The sequence below is a fragment of the Pseudopodoces humilis genome, chromosome 3, assembly GCF_049639895.1.
Source record: "Pseudopodoces humilis isolate 2021_Gansu_Grassland_sample_001 chromosome 3, ASM4963989v1, whole genome shotgun sequence".
NCBI lineage: Eukaryota > Metazoa > Chordata > Aves > Passeriformes > Paridae > Pseudopodoces > Pseudopodoces humilis.
This window is the reverse complement of record NC_142202.1, coordinates 98055586-98076640: the sequence shown is the minus strand read 5'-3', so window position 1 is coordinate 98076640 and position 21055 is coordinate 98055586.

The window sequence follows — 21055 nt, the reverse complement described above, 5'->3', positions numbered from 1 at the left end:
GAGAAATATAAGAAATGCAATAATGGAGCCCAGTAATATTAAGATTTAAAGAAAGTCATCAGCTAATAGAATGGTAATGGCTGACACCAGATCAAGAGCAGGCTGAGAACAAAACACTACAGTGGCATTTTGGCTAAAAAGTCAAGTCAATACCTTTAGAAAATTTGTTTAGACCAGATGTCATAGAGTGCAAGAAATGAAGGAAGGAAAAAAATGGAAAGGAACCTAGAAATAAAGGAGAATATAGTGAGAACAAATCTTCACAACAATATTAAGAATATATTCTGCAATTTTGAAAATAAAATAAGGCAGCAAGAATGGCATTTGGAGAAGCAATGTAGTTTACTTGTCAGTTTTTAAAAATTTATTAAGCAAGAAGAAACTGAAGAATTTTCTATTGTAAAGGGGAAAAAGTACAAGGTAGAGAGATAGAGACTATCATAAAGTAGTGAAAGTTGAGAGTAGATATGCTGGAAAATATAACCATGTTCAAAAGTTTGATGATTCTATGATTCTGAAAAATGTGATCATTTAGAGATACAGAAATGGAAATGAGATTAATCAAGTATCAAAAGGTTGAGAGAGCACAAAAAAAGGTGTCTGTCTGTGACAGAAAAAACCATAGGGGCTGTGATTGAAGAGAAAAGGAAAGGAAGGAGAAACTCAAATCATACAGTGATTTGCAAATCACCCAACTGTCCCTGGGAAAGTCAGGGAAGCTTTCTTGGGAGAGCTCATTCCTAGTAGCTCTATGTGTGTACACACAGCACAGAACAGAAACTAAGCAAAACACTATAAAATCTCTTAGGAACATGAGGAAAACAGCAAGCTGATAAAATCTGTCAAGAGCTTGTGAAGGTGATCTGACTAATATTATCCTTGTTTGGATAAATGTGCTATTAAAATATGCATTATTCACTGTTTCCAAGGCACTGTTCATATGGAAAACCAAATGAGAGATCATGAGAATGGTTCTAGCATTATTGTTGATTCATGCCAAATTAGGTTTCTAATCTGTGCGTAGAGCTATTATTATTAAACAAATCCTTTATCCTCTTGAGCACAGTGCTGCTTTAACTTCAAATTATGTCCTTTACCTACTACTGTTGTGCACCCTTCTTTTAACACGGTTTCTTTTGGCACAGTTCCTTGTTTGCTGAGCAATAGATTGATATGCTTGCAGGGAATGGAAGAAAGATGTGCTGCTGTACAGTACTAGCATCCACCCTGTGGTATTGTGAGCACACTGGAAATACCAGCTAACGATAAAAGGCTGTGATTGAATCTTTCAGGTCTGCAAGGGTGAGGAGGAAAAAAACCAAACAACCTTCCTCTAAATCAGAACAGAAAACTACGAGAGGAATATGCTAAAAGATTCTGTACCTCTGTCTGTATGCACTGTTTGTATAGGAGGTAATATTAAATTGTTAGTAGCATTTGGCCTAAGCATTCACCAACCAAAGATGCTTCTGAGACTTTCTGCAGCCGGTTACCATTTTATCAGGGGAATATTTTATATGATAGCCTTGTGTTCCTCACACAAAGGGCACTCATTATGCAGCAGAGATAAAGCAGCTCAGATAAGGAACGTATCAAATTCATATCCTGTGCTACCTCAGAAATCTGATAGTAGATTGAATTTGTTTCCATGATGCAGATCATGGTTACAAAAAGCTTTTACCTCTTTTCAAAACAGGGTGCTAGTACATGAGAAAAGTTACAGCAAGGCAAGCTGTGATATTATTTTAAAGCCATTGTCTTCCATGCTCGTTGTTTCAGTGAATGCTTTGGTGCAAAATATTGCAGCAGAGCAAAGGTAAAAGAGGTTATTCAGCTTTACAGAAGCGTAGGGGTAAGATCTCTTGTACATAGATAATAGATTTTATAAGCTTCTTCTCAAGAACATAGCTGTTTGACCATACCGTCAGACTCCTCTTCTGCTAAGTGTCAACATTATACCTGCATTTTCTTTTTGTGTTGAAAATAAAAAAGAATCCAAAAGGGAATAAAATAACAAGATTTTAGATTTAGATTGTTGTGAATATTCATTTAAACAATAAAACCATAGAAGATGGGCTATTAAGATATCAGACTACATGGCCATTCTGTTACCCAAGACACCCCTAATTAACAAAATTTTCCTTCTAAAGTGGCCTGTTGGGCTGCAGAAGTGGATTAATCCACAGAGCCTTTCTGAACTCATTCTGGGCTGTGTCTGCTTGTTTGATCTGGGCTGTGACACGAAGATTCAATGAGGAACATGCTCCATCTGGGACTTCCCACTCTACTCCTCTGGTAAGATACACAGTGTGGACATGAACCGTGATCCGTCTGTAATTTGAGAATCTTTCTGCAAACTTATTGCAAATAGAGTTTGTCTAAGAATTCCTACAGTGCAGATTTAATATCTCCAAATCCCAGGGAAGAAGGTTTGTTTTGGGATACAATGCAGCACTGATAAGAGTGATTTAGAGCAATATAAAGCTTTCCAAGCTAGATCAGACTTGTGACAGTGCTCACACTGTCCTTGCTCTCCATGGCCCTACATCCAGAGGACAGCACAAGTTCCACAGTGGTCAGCAAGTCATCCACACACTTCTAAAAATTTCTTATCTTCATTCTGAATAGTTGAAAGTTGGCTTAAATTCCTGAACATGAGGTTTACATTCCTTCCTGTCATCTATTTTTAGCATTTACTATTATAACTCTGTGTATTCTCAGTATTCATATAAATGTCCAGTTCCCCACTGACTTTTGCTAGAGTTCTGGCCTTAGTATTATCTATTGTCAGTGATTTATGAAGTTTAATTGCACATTGTCTGTTTTTCTTCCTTTTATACATTTTCAATTGGCTGCCTTCAAATTTAATCAAGTGTGCTAATCTGCCACTGTATTATTTTAGGGTGGCTTATCCTTTATGAAATTCTTCACTGTCCCCCTGGATTTGAATAAAACCTAAATAAATTCATGTTATCTGCAAATGTTACTATCTTGCTGCTTGACTCTGTTTCTGGATAATTAATAGATACATTAAATTATCTCTGCATGTCTGATGCAGCTTTAATATTTTTTGTTACTAATGTTTTGTTGTTATGCCTCTCCTTTCTGACTCAAAGCTAGTTTTGTCAGATTTGTCTCAGGGATGGCCTTTTATTCTTACAGGTTAATTTAAACAGTAGCTTATCCTTGTTTTGGACTGTGAGTGTAAAACAACTAATGTATATCTCATAAACACACACATATATAGGAGCCCTGATATTGGGCACTCATGTGGCTGCCTAGCTATTGGAAATTTCTATGGAACTATTACAAATATTTTTTCCTCATTCTTTGAGGGAAAAGGTGTTTTAATTATTTTGAAAAGTGGCCCTGTGCCTCTACTTTGAGAAAAAGCATCCCAAAGGCTCAGTCTGATGCCTGAGGTAAGCATGCTCCATCATCAAAATCCTTTTAAACAAGAAAATTGTAAATATTATTATTGCTATTACTATTACTATTACTATTACTATTACTATTACTATTACTATTACTATTACTATTACTATTATTATTTCCTCTGAGATTTCCTCTGTATTTCTCCTTTGAGCAGGCATTCTGTGAACCCCAGTCTCTCATGCACAATTACAGGTCCCACCTCTATATCCCTTAGCTGGTGTATGAATTTTGTGTGGTACACTTATATGGAATCATAAATTCCCTCATGATAATAACTTAATAAGATACTAAGTCTATGTGATACTATACTAAGAATCAGAGTTGAATTTCATTATTATTCTTCTAAAAAAATTTGTTTTGAGTTCTTTTCAAAAAGAAGGCCTCTCCTGTATACTCCCAGCATTTTAAAAATCATTATATTTTCAGACAATTCTCAGATAAATGGAAAATAAAATATGGTTTTACTCTTTATTATTGTACTTGTTTAAAATGTTACTAACTTTTTTTTTAAAAAAAGCTTATAAAGAATGACAGGAAAACCAGGCAAGAATTGAAGAAGTGTCTTTGATCAAAAAAGCCTTTTTTTCTTTAGTTTAAACTGCTCACACAAAACCTGTATTAATTTTAAATTACTAACTTGAGAGAGAAATGTAATAAAATGTTTTCCTAACGCTTTGTTATCCTTATGACTTCAACTCCAGCTCGAAAATGCAATTAATTCTGTAACTTACACTCTGTGGCGGATGTCATTCAAGCTGCGACAGCTTATTGGGTAGTTAAAAGGATAAAATCAAGTAGTCATTCTACTAATCCCTTTACAAGGAAACAGCTTTATGCATAAAAACTGGAACTTATGTGGTCATTAGCAGATGCTACATCAAGCAACCAAAAATACACACATTTAAATTCTTAAGCACAATCTATGAACACTACACAGATGGTTTCCAAGAAACTGTACCTAAATTGATTACGATAAAAATGATCTGCTGCAATTGTTTCTGTCAAAAGGGAGAACAGAATTTGTCCCAATGTGTCGCTCTGCCCACTCATGCAGAGAACCCAGCTGCTGAGACAGATGTTGCTCTAAGCACTTTATTTTAGGGTCATTAAAATGGTTACAGGGGTTAGTCATTCATTGTTTTATAAATTGTGCTTACTAGCTGGCTCCATAGATGCTGAAAAACTTCTTTGTGGTTGATCAAAAAAGTTACATGTCATATCACATTTACCGTACGCTGGCAGTAAAAATGCACTTGTGCAGGACACGAAGAGAGAAAACCCATTCCTTGCTCTGTTTTATTTAGAAGAGCATTTATTTACTCAGATCTGACATGGCACTGGTGTAATTATCTGAAATGCAAAACCTGCCTCAAAGGCCTTCTAGCTTTCATTTTAGTTCCTTCCAATCAATAAAGAACAAGATTTTTCAATACAACTCACTCCTGTACAATCTTCCTTCTGTGGTATGAGCAAGAAGTGTCAGACAAGCAAAGGTTTAAGATCAGTCGATTAGATCAGTGCAGAGTGGGTCCGTCTACCTCCCCGCTGTCTTTGCAAATGCTGCTCTTTGGCAGTTTGAGCACACTCAGGCTTTACTTAGAAATATTTGGCTAAATCTCTACTCTGTTGGCAGGTTCTATGGTTTTCCATGGCTCATCTAATTCAGGATTGACTTAGCCATGTGCATGTGATGTATTGGTGCAGCAGCTAATGTGTCAATGAGAAACAGAACAGTAAAAAGATGAAGCTCAGTGAAAAACAGCAAGGTTGGCAGATCCAACTCCTTTTCAGATCATACTGTAGCCTTTTATAGCCTCCACTACAAAATGTAGCCAACTTCCGCTCTTTTATTTCATCTTTGTCCCTGTGTACTTGTTATTATGTCGATGGTTCGATTCATCTTCCCTAATTGGTTACTGGACTCTGGCAGCCAAATCCTAAATTCTAGGTGGTGTTCATGAACACACTCTAAATTATATTTTGCCACCTTTCCTTTGCACATTTAGGATAAAGTCAGTCATCTGTAAAGAAATAGTGAAACATTTCAATGTCATTTTACCTGACTCCTTAAAATATGGCTGCTTTGGCAGTGGGTTGATTTCCTGCACTTCTGCAGTATACTAATTTCTCTCCCCTGACTTTATATAGATAATTATGGCCTGCTCAAGTGCATATCCTCACAAATAAATAACCTAGCATGTCTCTTGCTTTGAAAATGCACCAAAGTTACAATTTTTAAATTAAAATCAAGACATCCTCAGAAAACTCAAGAGCTGGAGGAACAAAGTTACTCTCTTTCCCCAAATCTATCCATTTCTGGGGTCAAATACCACAAACAAACCCACTCCCCCCACTAGGTTAGGAGGCAGACAGAAGATGTTCTCAGAAAACACAATCCCTGAAAATGCATAAGACTTACAGAAACAGACACATTTCATCCATTTCAACATTCAGTTCAAACAAACTGTTATGGATACAAAAAGTATTTCAGTCAAGAGAGCCGCATTTTCACCTGACTGCATGTTAAAATATATAAATTCTCTTCGTTTCACATAAATTTGAATTGAATTTTATCCCATCTGTATTTTGATCCTGCAAAAAACCCTTAGACTGGAAATCTTTTCTTCTCAGGGTTTGATGATATTGTTCATCCATCAGCCTTATCTGTATCTGAATCAAAGAGGTGTCTTTCATAAGTAATACCAGCTTATTATTGTTTCATGACCAGAAATTTCTTATTGCCTAAGATATTAATATTTGTTGTAACTATTAGCTGATTTGCCTGCAAAATAAATGTAATAATATGAGGGCTGTATTAGAAGCTTGAGGTCTCACAGAGTGCACTAATCTACACCAAAAAAATCACTTTTCCCCTCTGCTTTTGTCTTGCAGTGTTGCAAGGTCTTCAGGATAACAACTGTCACTTACTCTGCTTATGAGCAATATTGACTGTAAAGATTCTTCCCTTTTCAGGAAGAGCTTCTAAAAAGCCATGTAGCATTAAATACTAAAGGACTCTCTCATCATCTGACATGTTGTGTTTTGAGGTGAGATTTAGCAGACAGATACAAGGCCAGAAAAGAGGCAGAGTTGCACTTGCAGGATAAATGTCCTTTTCAGTGTTCGTGGTTCATACAGTGCTCACAGAAGAACAGAAAGAGAAACATCCTGATAAAAAGCAAGCTTGAGTTCTTAAGAGAGTTTTTGATATTCTGCACACCAGGCATGACAACATAAGGCTGCTCACAGCCTGGGTGTCACTCCAAATTCCATTATACTTACATTAGATGCTGTTTGTTCCTCCTGCAAATGCACTGACAGATTTTTTCAGCCCTGTGCATTGGGTTTTTTTTAGTGTATGAAAGGTTTGTAGTTATTTTAGCTGTGGAGTTGCTAAAAAATTATTAAAATCAAAGTTCGCTCTCATCTACCCTGAACAAAGCCAAACAACATGTTCCTCTTTTAGAAACAAATGAATGGGAATTGGCTAGTGCACCACTTGCACTAAGATGGCTGGAGCTGGAAAAAGGGTGTTGTGGCTTGATACACGTTATAGAAATGAAAGCACTTCTGCTTGAAAAGCCATCATGATACCTAGCTCTAATTCCTTATTTTTAGTTTTTGTTATGTAGCATCAGAGCAACAGCTGAAATGGAAAAGAAAACATTATTTGTACTATTATGAAAGAACACTTATCTTGAAAAGCATAGATTTTATACACATCAGGAAGAAGCACAGCACATGCAATTGGAAGGAAAAAGGGACAAAACCTGATTATAGAAAGTCATTCTGCTGGCACACTACAACTTTTCTCAAGGTGACATTGTCTAGCATTAAGATGAACAATTTTTACTGGTTTAGAGCATTACTGAATATAACATGAAGCACATTTACACTTGGTCACACTGAGTCCTTTAAGTCCAGTCTGCAGACTTCACAAGTGCATGCCTAAGATGAAGCGTAAAAAGACAACTTTGACTTTTCTCTGAGCGCTCACTCAATCTTCAACAATTTGGACTTCCTCTGGTCCACACATCCTGCCTTCTGTGGCATCCACAAGCTAGAAGCACTCTGCAGCATCAAGGGAGAAATTATAGACTCATTAACACCCCTCTCAAAACTGCCTTGGTTTGAACAGAACAGGGTTTTACCCAGATGCACACACTTGTGTCTGCCATTCTCCTTCACCCTCTACAGGAACCACTTACAGTGGCAAAAGCCAAGGCACAGAGGGGAGATTTGAATCTTGAAACTGCAGTTTGGGCACTGAGTCATAGACTTGTTCCCTGAGGCTTCTCTACAGCCTCACATTCACCTTGAGTGCATGTGCCCCTGCCCTCTTTTACCCTTCCCCTACACCTTCTCCAGCAGACTTTACCTCTGTATGGCTGACCCAAGCGATTTCCTCTCTGCTTCCTACTGAGGATCTTGACTCTCTTTTTTCTCCCCCAATTTACTCTGCTGGGAAACCTTGCCTATACTACTGGGATCCTCAAGGAAGCAGCATTGTGTGAAGATATGGGATGTACCACTTCAAGAATACTACTTAATCCTTCCTTCACCTGATTCAGGTCTGGAACCATTGTTCTTCATTCCACTTGACTGATGCCAAGCAGCTGCTCTTTTGACCAACCATAGGGGCACAGACACTTTAGTAAGTCTTTGAACTCTTAGGAGAATGTGAAGAAGCCTAGATGTGCTAATGTATTTAGTGAACTTGCTGAAGAGAGCAGCATTTAAGAAAGAAGCTTTTTTAGAAGCATGGTTTGGGAAAAATAAAATCAAAGTTTGGTGATCAGTGGGGCATAATATATCCAGGTGATTTTCCACAAAACAGAAGGCAGGGTCTTCCTCTGAATATCACCATGGTAAATAATCTCAAATTTATCATCTAGAAATAAATTAATAATAATTAAGACATGTTTATAGATATTAGAAGCTCTCAGACAAAAATAAGAAATCTAGAAGACATTTTGATGGTCTTCAGAAGACCACATACATACATATCTTTGGTTTGGAGCAACATCGGCATGGAGCTACATAAAGTGTCAATCTTCCACCAAACCATGGAATATTGTATTTTTATACAAGAGAATTAATTTAAATCTGGTGATAGCCAGAATGTGAGAAGTAAACCTTTTCTACTCTAACTTTTGTATCACAAATATCTTCATCATTGTGCATTCTCTCACTTTAAAACCCCCAAAATCAACAGCTCAAATATCTGTTTAAACTTAATTCATAGAACAATAGCAAAGCGAGAACATTAATACATTTGGGCTACTCATTCACCATTGACTGGAGGATCTGAAAGCACCTGTGGCTGTGTAGGTGTGTTTTCCTGCTCTTGTTGATTATCTTCTAAAGGTTTCTGATAGAAACCACATCCTCTTACCCGGTATTGGGTGGTGTTTATTAAAGATGCTGAGAGCATAAAAAGAGCAGCTCACCCCCCCGAAGTTATCTTGTACAGACATGCAGGTCTATAACTTTCCCTGTAACTGAACTGTAAACATGACCTTTGCAAACCAACAGTACTTTCCCAACTGAAAAGGTGTGTCAGCTGCATGACAGTGTGGTATATGATTTTGCAGAGCTTTGCACTTTCACCTGTCGAAAAAGCGAATTCAAAACATGATTTTCTTGATTTAGTAATAGAGAAACCCTTTTTTTTGCCAGTGCATGTGGCATGTGCAACAGGACCCTTTTACTTTTAAATAACAGTTTTACTATCCTGGCATTGAAGAAGTGATCATCTTCACCACCAGATGGAAATGCCAAGAAAATTAATAGTTAAAACTCCCATTAATTCTGTCATTATCTGTCGTAGAGGGATGTCATGTAAGTGCTATTAATGTTGAAGATTGTGAAATTTGAGGTGAGGGAAGGAGTACAAAAGGAAATCAGACAGTGCATCTTATTTTCCTGTTCCAAGAAAACTAGACTTGTTAACTTAAGAATTCCTTTTTTCTCATTGTTTTCAGTAGAATCAATACTAAAGCTCCATAAATGCAGCAGACTGTGAAGACATACTTTTTAAGCAAGCCTTAGGTAGTTAAAAGCCCAGGAAAGAACAGCATGCTCAGTTCATTGTAACCCTCCAGGATTTGCATCATGAGCACAGGACATTTCTGTTTAGTTGCAAATCTACTGAAATATTTCTTCCTTTTATTAAATGCATGAAACTATTATAAAAGGAGTATAGGAAGAGTGTTTTCTCTAGACCTAATCACTCTCTTGTGGATACTCTTGGGAAGTCCATTGCCTTTTCTTCAGGTTGATCTTGCATAGACTATATATGTATGAAAAGACAGTTATTGTTTTCTGCTGAAGTTGTGTCCAGCTGCCTCCAGCTGTCTTCCAACCCTGTGCAAGAGTGAGCTGTGCTATAAAATGACAGACAAGGCACACAAGCCAGAAGGAAGCCATCCACCGACCTGTCCACAAACCTTCCACTTTGCATGGCTGGGGATAAACCCCTCTGGCCCTGATAGGATAAGTACATTTAGTCTACAACCCTGAGGTTATGGTTGGAATATTCATACCCTAGCAAGTATCTTAAAACATAAGTTATAAAAAACCAAACATGCCTCCTTCCCTTTCTCCTTCTGCAGTTCTTCAGTCTTAATTTTCTGGTATTATTTCTGACTGTGATCACACCTAAATCTTGAGGTTGAGGCCCAGCTTAACAAAAAATTTTGGAGTTTAAGTGTGGAGTTAAGTGCCAAGTAGCCTTTATATTGCTGAATGTCTCTGCAACTTGATTTTAATAGAAAAGTTCTGCAATTTTGCTGCTTCTATTCAGAAGGATGTTACTTCATGGCAAATTGGGATAAGCTACTTCCCTCCACCATCCAGCCTGGGTGCTCTTGATGTACAGTAAAAGCAAATACATTTGTTACATACTGAAAATGAAGTTATATGCCTTGACTTTACAGGGATGTAGTCATGCAGAGAGATAGCAAAGTGTAGTAAATGAACTGTCAAATTTCAATATATTTTTCAGATATTTTGATGTTTTGGTTTTTTTTTCTCTGAAAATAATCTTTCAAAAACTTACTGGATATTTTGGTCCCTAAGATTTGAACTCATCACATCCAGCTTTAAGATCCCAATGGAAGCAGCTAAGGTAGGAGACTGATGGGCCCTTGGCTCACTGGCAGATGGTGAAGAGGCACTTTCAGAGAATTGTTTTAGGTGGACTGAAGTATGAGCTGAGGTACCCATCCACAGCTTCTGGAGTGGAGGCTTTACTCTCCTTCTGTCATCCCAGAAGAACAATTTCACTCTCTTCCACTTTTTCTCTCTCATTTTTTTCTAAAAAGACACCAGAGAAAGCAATTGTTGGACCAGCCTCTGAATATGTAATCTGTCTAATTCTACGAAGATAGTAAAATATTCCAAAAACAGCCTTAAATATTTTTCAATAGGTATTCCTAATAAGTAAAAAATAATCAAATAAAGCTTCACATATGTTTGTGACAAGCAGTCTAGTGTAGATCTAGCAGTGGGAATTCAGGGTAATAATAATTAGAAAGCTTTCAGATGATACAAGGATAATAATGTTACTTTGATCAAGTGGAAAACCAAGGTGGTACAAAGAAGCCTAGCCCAGTGCATTATGTGAAATGATGAAGAATGGGAAAAAAGAAATACATACTAATATGTACAAACTAAAAAAATCCAGATGAAACAAAGAACTGGAGCAGCAGGTCAGCTTTGGTTATAAGGAGAATTCTCAGCTTTTCTCCTACAAGGCTAAAACTCTGTTTCTTTGAGATGCTATGCTGTCACTCATGCCAGAGTTAAACAGGTCTATAGCATTATATGATGAGAGAATATACCTGCCAGCTGCCTTTAACCCCCACCACACTGAGGTGCATGTGCACTGTTGCACCCTGTTGGAAGAAACTTAAAAGAAGCACCAAGTTTTTCACTCAGTTTCTCTCTATTTTCTCAATAGCATCCAGTGTATTGCCCAAGAACAGCACAAAGCCTCCTGTTCCCAGAAAGCGTTTCTAAAGTCATGTGAAACAAAATAATTCAGTGTGAGAACAGTGTATCCCCCTGTCATCTGAGTTCCACAGCTCTGCATCTTTCCTGAGCAATGTTTCTCCAGCTGAGTGAGCACAAGGTTATAGATCAGGTTATTATTGCTTTCATGATATAGTTAACAATGTCTAATGAAAGCTGGTTCCTAATATTTGTTTAATAATGTTATCAGGTTGAAGTTTATTAGAGAGAGGAGAGTGAGCAGGCTGACAAAGCACCTTTGGAATTAAGACTTATAGGTAGCTTGACAGAAGGGATGTGATAATACCACCTAAATCTTGCTCTGAACTTTTCAACCAGAGATCTCAAAGCACTTGTAAAACATATATCAAGGTCACATGTGGAGATTTTGGAACTGGCAAAGACTGAAAAGCAACTGAGCTCTATCACTGATGTGATGAGACTGCAGTGCTGAGACTCCAGATTAGCTTTGCTATGCTGATGTATCTGATAGCAATGGGAGTACCAGGAGCGAAGTATGCCCTGAAAACCCCTTTGCTGTGCACTTATGGAAGACAGGACATAGACAAATACTTTTCCTTCAGCAATACTTAATCTACCTCTCCCAACCCTTGGTCCTGTGATATGGTGGCCAGACTAGCAGCATTTTCTTTTTGAAGTATATTCAAAATTATGATATGGGGGTTACAGAGATTTTCTAGTATAAAAGTAGTTGATGAACAACTTAGATACTAAAGGAGATTTTCATCTAGTCTAAGTGGATAGAACTTTTGGAATCTTAAGTTCTAAAAAGTAAATCCAACAAGGAGTTATGAAAGAAATAGACTATTTATTTATGTACTCTACCTGGTCTATGTTCCCTGATAACATCATTCAAAGGACAAGTGTTGTCATAACCCAAAAAAATGTATTCAAAATAATTTGATTAAAATGGATCATGTCTAACAGGGTACAGTTTGAACTTTCTGTAGAAATACTTGTGAAACAGCTAAATACATTCTGGACTAGAATTCTGTATATGCTTTTCCCCTGTGGAGTGGAGGTGGTGGCTTTGTAGTGTGCTCCAGAACTGCAGCATGCAAACTTTGCTGTCTGGATTTTAATCTGTGAGACAGTACCAGATGACAAGATGAGCTAAATTAATTGTGTCCCACCAAAGAATCTAAGGAATTTGCTCCATTTTATAGGAATTTACTTAGTTTTATAGGAATTGTGTGAAAATGTTTCCATTTTTACCTTTTAATTAACATCCTGTATCTTTCCATTCTAACAGTGTTCTGTGGCCCTTTCATTGTTTGTAGCTGTGGGGTCTGTCCTGTCCTCATGGAATCTATCTTGAATCACCACTGTGGGAACATGACTGAGATTCAGTGTGAGTTATAAAATGCCTGCCATGGTATGGTTTTCCCATGATATTATAGGAGTCAGTCCTGCAACCCTTCCCAGAAATGGAAAGTTTACTAGCAGAGCACCACGTGGAAGATCTTCAGTATTCTCACTGCAAATTTACTATGATAATGTTGAAGGCTTGAAAAGCAGCTTAGGTAAAATAATCATCAGTTCATTGGCTTTTCTTCAGGAACTTTCAAAAGGGTAAATATTGATGATTTGGTTTTTCTGTTTTGAATCATAGCAGCATTTGGAGATTATTCCGCTGCCATTGAAGTCAATGATAAATCTTGGACAGAGCCTGCTTGCCTGTTTCACATCAGCTATCAAACAGCTGCTGGATGATAATAGCTGTCAGAAAACAACAACCTGAGCTGAATGTGAACCAGCAAAATTTTACGCAGTTGGTTTCCAATGCCACAAGTTGTTTTTTTACCATGTCAAATTGTGGATTTTAGTGTATAACTCCAGAAAACTGTCCTTTCTGCATCCATTTTCCTGGGTAACAAATTTACATGCTTATTGCTGCCATCCTAATATTAGCAAGGGGACTAATGACTAGTAATTGATTCCCTCCACTTGAGAATAGATATGCCTGTTGGCTGAACCCTTGGCGTCTTGTAGTAAAGCATTGGAGAGGAAAACAAACCACTCTATAAAATTACAGAATGAGAAATTTGTCACCCAAAATGTCATGTCTGGTTTTGGTTTTTCTCTCTGTTTTTACTACCAAGATGTTAACAGGAGTGGAAAGTTTATTAGAACTGTTGTTTTCTTCTGAAAGTGAGTTTCTGTACCAAGGTATTTATGTGTAACTGGATAATACAGTTTCTGTATACAGATAAGCAAAAGAAATCTTATCAAATTGTCTCTATAAATTAAAAAACAGTTATATTAGAACTCTGGAGTAATACTGAATAGGTAAGTGTCCTAATTCAGTTAAAGATATTGAAATCACATGGATCAAAATGCTATTTAGAGCAGGTTTTGTGTCAACTTGATTAAGTATTTAATGTCTAAGCTTTGGTAGTGTTTTCCATAATGACTGTCCCCTACAATGGACAGAATAAGGAGTCTTTGAGACAACAGTAGTGGATAGCGTTTACTGCTTTGATCATGCCAAACTGACCACACTGAGTTCACTGCCCTCAAGTATTTATTAATCAAATATTTTATGTCCTACAGGGCAATTTAGCTGTCAGAAAATAAAACATCTAAAACAAAATGGAGACTTGCAGTAAGAAGTAGAATGTCAATATAATCACAATCAAGCTGTCTTCCCAGCAAGACTGTCAATGGGAAAAGCATTTATAAAGGGGGTGCCATAGGCAAAATTCTCATTAATGAGGTTAATTCAGTTCAAGTGCTGAAATTTAAATTATGGAATATTTAGATTAATTCAAACAAACATTAATACAGAAAGCAAAATACAATATAAATACAAGTGAGTCAATATTAGTTTCATTTTGATGGAACAAATATCACAAATATTGGAAAATCAAATTGGAAATCCTTGCCTTACAGGGATTTTTTAAAGCAAAATGTTGAAAGACTGCATTGTCTCCACAAAAGTCTGTTATACTTTTTAAAGAAAAGCCTGCAATTTGCCACATCATTTTTTTTTGTCTTTTTTAAAAATTTGCACATATTCAGTAATCGTCTGACATGTCTAAGCTAAAATTATAGCCATATTGTTGTCAAATTGAAAGAAATTAGACATGTTATAAATTAGAAATGTCTCTCGCACCAGTTCTCTTCCTAATGGGATTCAGCTGAAGTTTTCAGTGTAGATGAAAATGGTGTGTGATGCAGACAGCAAATGTGGCTGAGGGGATCTTATTCTGCTTCTATCTTTTGCAAGGGTCCAACAGGCCTGATTTCAGGCTGTTTGTGGAAGGCTTTCCTGTTTGGCATTTTGCAGCTTGTCCTGTGGGGCACTGGGGAATTAAATGTACCTCCCTTGTAGGCTAGATGGATTTTAGAGGATGACTGACATCTGGTGTTGAGGGAATGGACACTTGGTTTTCCATGGTCATAGTAAGCTGTTCCAGCTGGAAATGTTGTTGGGTCGGATGGCAAGGGGCAGCAGATGAATTCCAAGGCAAGCTGATCATTTTACAGCTGAGTGAGCAGTGCGTACTGTGCTGGACAGTTTGAGGTCTTTTTGAAGAATGCTAGGGAGGATTTAAATGCTGAAAATGACAAACACCATAAAATATCCACAGGATATGGACTTGAGAGAATATTGAGTGATCAATAATTACTGATTCTATATTCTATGATTCTATAATCCCAAATATCACAATATGAGGCATTAGAGTAAGTCTGAGCTTTCTAGAGGATAACACTGTGAAGCATATTTACTGATTAGTTATCCTTGCTATTGTTGGTATTGCTTCCTTCACCACCAGGCCACATACATCACAGCATCAAGGTGAAGTACCAGATGTCAGTCACCAGTAATCAGGTATAGGTTGTGGCCGTATTGAATCTCATGTCAAACAGCAGGTTTGCTTTGGAGGGTTATGGACATAAGACACAGATGGTGTAGACATAAATATGTCCAAACTGCCCTTCCAGCAACTGATATCTACCAAACCATTCTGTTTAACCGGGTTGCAACAAGAGTATTCTCTTCTGGTTCATTATTCCTGTGAATTTTTTTAACTCGGCCTTTATCTTAAAGTGTTCATGTTACCATTTTAGGCATTTTCCTTCTTTCTCCTGGAAGAGGAGCACATCATCTCTGAAGACTCCTCATCTGAAGTGTCACTGTAGAAATGCATTTCTTCAACAATACAGCACAGGTCAGACACCTCAGAACTAGCCACTTAAGTGACAGAAATCACCCAAAAGTTCAGAATTGTGCTTTCATTATTGTCCTCACAATATGCAGATAAAAAAAGTAAGTGATACCACAGAAATCTAATAGTCCACTTCATTATATGCATACACATATAGAAAATATGTGCAGAATTGTATACAGACATTTGAAAATGTGCCATGTAATAAGCAAATAGCTGAAATACCAGATAGGGAAAAATAGAATAGTAATTCAGAAACAATTACCAAAAACAATTGTTACAAGTTAAACCAATGAATTGCAAAATAGGGAAGAATCCTGCTATAAATATTTGTTTTTTGAATGAAGATTAAATAAATTAAGCAATTTAACTGTAATTTAACACTAAATTGGAAGGAGAGAAATAGAAAAGAAAATACTCAAATATGTCTTTAAGTGTCTTTAAGTGTCTAGAAATATTTGAAAAGTAGGTTACTTTCAACATATTGTAGAATCAATATCTGGAAGTGAAGAAGAGGAGAATTCATCTAAAAGCTGCATGGCTGCTCCAAGACAGCCTCCTGGACTCTCTTCTTAAGGCAATGGAGATAAAGGCAGGAGCCTTCAGAGGATTGATTATCCCCTCCTAAGACAGGTTTACCAATAGGTGAAACTGATCTTTCTCCAGGGGTGTCCATATCCATTTATTGATGATAGGAGGAGATTACATAGGTAGTAAGACTAAAAATTTTCTTCCTGCAAAATTTGGCTCAAGTCAGAGAATACAAACACTCAATAATGAAACATAAACATCTAAAAGAAAATCCATGTTTTGGCCATGCCAGATCTTCCAGTCCAACTTTTGACTGAATATTTTAATGATATGTTTACAAGCAAGCTTTCATGTGCTCTTTGAGTCTTCCTCCTGTAATTTCTATATTCTAATTATTGTAATTATAGTCAGTATGCACACTAATGCAATCCTAAAAGTGCTTTTGATGTGCGTTTATTGCACAGCATTTCTAAGATTTTATACTTCTCTCAGGCAAACGGTTGTGGGACTAACATCAATTTGCATTACTATGGACAATTGAATCAGAACCAAGCTCAATGTCAAATTCTTCTCCTTGTGTCTGAGAAATGACTACTGTTCTTGATGTGTCTAACACCTGCTACCTCCAGCTTGAGGGTAAAAGGATAAGTGAATGGACTTGATTTCATTTCTCAGCCTGCAGTAAATCGAAGCAAAAATTAATGCAGAAGCTGAGGGGGATGTCTGCTGCGACTTTCATTTTCTAAATTAAACTTAGTCAGCCAGCATTTTGGTAATGAGTGATTTAGGAGAGCACACAGGAAGGATAAGCAGCAATAATATGATGAACTGCAGTTTTATATTATCCATCTAAAGAGTGAGATTGACAAAACTTCAATCTTTCAAATACAAAATTCTGAACATGTGGAATTGCGTCCACCGTGCTATAAATATTTTGTCTTGTTACAGGAAGTAGCTCAGTTTGAATTCATTCTGGGGACATGAAAACCTCTTGGTGCCTGTATAATCAGTACCTCTTGCTCTTTATTTTCAAAGAATCATGTGATGATTCAGTTGGAAGGGATTTTTGCTGTTCAAAGCAGAGTACGCTACAAGACCGGGCCAGGTGGCAAAAGACTTTACTTACTCAGGTCTTCAGAACTTCCAAAACTTTCCAGACAACCTGCTTTGCCGCTTGACTCTCCTTGTGGTGAAAAATTTTCCTTATATCCACACTGAATCTCTTTTATTGCAATTTGGGCTTGCTGTTCTTAGTCTTCCACCATGCAACTAAGGACTTCTTGATACCAGTAGGTACTGGGTGGTGTTGTTAGGCACCCTGAAGCTGTGTCTTTTCAGGGTCCAAAATGCATAAACCCAGTACCCTCAGCCTCACTCAGGGTCAATGCTCCAGCCCTGGCCAGATTGTTTGTATTCACTGAACTCACTCTGGCTTCATAATATCTTCCTTGTATTCAGGTCCCTAAACTACGTGCAGTGTCTAGATGTGGTGTAAGTGCTGATCAGAGCAGAGTATCTCCTTGCTCCAGGTTGTGCTTTTACTCCCAGAGCCCTGGATGCTGTTGGAGGTCCTTGCCACTGGGGTACACCACTGGCCAGCGTCCACCTTGTGCTCACCAGCACGCCCAGGTCCTGTAAACACAGAAATTTAAAGGTCTTGAATACAGCAAGAGTTTAACTGCCCTGCCCAGCTTCCTTTGGGACCCTCAGCCACTCTTCCTGTCCAAGACCTGATTTCAGCCCAGCCAGTCTGTCAGTCCCTGTAGTGAGACCACAGCAGTGCCAGCCTCCAGCCCTTCCTCTGCTCCTTTGCTGCCTGGCTGGAGCCTCCAGCTGTGCCCTGGGCCCTGTGCCTCACTTTCTCTGTCAGAGTCTGTCAGTGGACCCCATCACCAGATCCATGGGACTGTTCCCCATGGGAAAGGGCACAGCCAGTTCTGGACCTCCCTCAGCTCCAGCTCCCTGGCCCCTGGTTCTGCTGGTCCACGCTGCTCACAAGATACATCCCTGCCATGCAGCCCTGCCTTGTATTTCCGCCAACATTTCTTCCTTCCCAGATCCAGGACTTTCGCATTTGTCCTTGCTGAATTTCACAAGGCTCCTGGTGGCCCACTCCTCCAGCCTGGCTAGATCTCTCTGAATGGCAGCCTTGCCATTTTCCTTCATAATATATGTATGCAAACTATACACATATATACATAAATGCATCACTGCCCTACATTTTAGAGTATCAAGATGGTTTAAAGGATCTGTCACCCTTCATGACTATATACGCTTCTAAAAGAAGTACAGTGCTAATGAAATTCTGTACAATAACTGTGCTGTCTACTGTGCTTGACATGCAAAAAATAACTCTCCTAATTCTCAAGTGAATAATGCCCTCCCCATTCTCAGTTCTGTAAAGAAGAACAAAAACTACTACCACATTACATTGGCTCATGCTTTTTAAAAGCAGAATAAATAATGAAGCAGTTGCAATGTTTACTGACATTGTAGATTTCTTTTAGGTGCATTAAATTGTTGTGGTTAAATTTAATTTCAGCATTTGGTTAAGAACCCAGTTAATTTTTATTTTATGCAAAAAAATTGCTACACCATTTTGGCAGCATGCTCTTCTACTTGGAAAATGATATGTGACTCCTATGGCAGGAGATGTTTCCCAACAGACAAGTCCTATTTTAGAGTTTCTGGGTGAAGCTGAAACAATATTTTTAGAAAGATCTTATTCTGGGCAGAAACTGTTATTTAACTTTATATATTCTTTTTAGTTATCTAGACAGATCAGATCAAAGACATAGAGTTGACTTCACTTTCCTAAAAATTTACTTATTACTCATTGTAAGACCAAGGTTTTTTTATATTCTTCGTAAATAACTGAAATGTCAACATTCTTTTTTTGTTTTTCTTTACTGGATTGCAAATGAAACTTTTTCAAATGGTCATGAGAACTGGTGGACTTCTCACAAAGGAAATATTAAAAAATGACAGAATAAGCTGAGTTGGAAAAGACCCACAAGGAATGATTATGGTTAGACCATATCTTGATGATGTAAAAGATTCAGGATTAATGTCTTATTTCAAATGGAAAAAAATAAACAAACAAAAAACATCAAAGAGGTCTTAAAAGAGTCCAAAAGTCTTTTGTCTTTTTTGCACAGTATACAAGATACCTAAGCTATTAATTAGGGAAGCTCAGCCATGGAGAATTGGATATCTCTTACCCACAGAATATTTAATTAAATGGTATCAAACAGTGCAGAAGAGGAGAGAAAATACATTTGAGTCTAGGAAAAAATGCTTTCCTGCTATGAGACCTAAGTCAAGATCCTTATTTTGAATCAATCAGATGTGAACTCTGCATTCCAGGTGAGTGTCTTATATGGTTTCTGTTCTTTATCTCTCTAGAAAATGTGTTATGACCCTGATGTGTGTTAATAATAACATAAATCATGAAGTTACTACAAAATGTTTTACTTCAGGTGAAAACACACTGTCCAGTTAGCAAACATATAAATGTATTTTTTTCTGCTAATTATCTACCAACCAGATATTGTTGAGAGGGACACCATGCAAGCACACATGGAAAAGATAGGTCTCTGTCCAAAAAAGAACAAAGGAGCTAAAAAGACAATATTATCCCTCTTTTTACAGAGACAGAAGAAAGAGATAGAAATTGCCAGCAACCTGGCATTCAATCCAGTTATTCAGTATCCCACAGTCTCTGCAGCAACTCCAAGGCTGTTCCTAATATTAACACTTGTCTAATTCTCTTGCGACTAACTTACACAGAGCTTGTCAACTAGATAAAGATTATAGAAATGAGTGTCAGCCACACTAAAAACAGAATACCATGTCCACCCAACAAGATAAATGTAGGTATATCTTTGTGGACATAAAATGATACAAGATGTAAAAATAATCAGAGGAGTTATAACAGCTTTAAATCTGCTACTGAGTTTTATTTTTAGAAATTCCTTTCTTCATAAAGCCAGACTGTAATATTGATTTTACATTAGTATCTGATCCCACTCAGGTGTAAATATCTTTAGAAATAAAAGGAAAGGAAAAATGGAAATTCAGAGGCACAATGAAAACTCACAAAGTATGTAGAAGAGAATAGCACCAAAGTTCTGTGCAAGAAATTTAACATTTTGAGTGGCTTCTCATCCCTCTTCAGTGGGTTTGTGAAAATTATCTAAGGTTTATGCATGCTGCTTCTATATCTTCTGTAACAGTCTGAGAGACTTTATGATGCTGTAATTTAAAAGAAAGTGTCTGTCTTACAAACATTTTCCCCATTTCCCAACTGTCTTGTTATTTCCAGGGAACACTCAGCGGTACAGGCAATTGCATATAAATTCCTGTTTTTGCAATGGATAAGACCCTTTAAACTGAAAGCAACATTCAAGTTTGAGGAATACAAAGAATCCAAATGTTTGTTGGGTTTGAATTTTTTTTCCTGTTATTGCTCCTCACAAGCAGCTCTTAAAAAATTCAGTGATTCTGTAGTAGTCCAAAGCTCTTCAGTAACTGTAAGCCTTGTGTGGCAGCTTTGCACAGAATCGGTCAGGCGTTTTCCAGTAAAGTACGCTTTCGTGTTGGATGAACATGCAGTAATGTCAAGCTTGCAACTGGCTTGTCTCAGAAACCTGACTGGACTATTTCCAGTCTACTTTTGCCTGCAGATGTCCAAGACTTTGTGGGGACTGTCCTGGCTTAAAACCCTTTGTCGTGTCCTAGCTTTGCAGCCCCCGGCATCCTTGGCATTGAGAGAGGTTCCAGGCTTGCTGGACCTAAAGTTTCCCGTGGTCACAGAGTGACACAGACTGCATGCGAGGTTGTATCTGATGGATTAATGGGATTTATCTTTAGACACTTACATG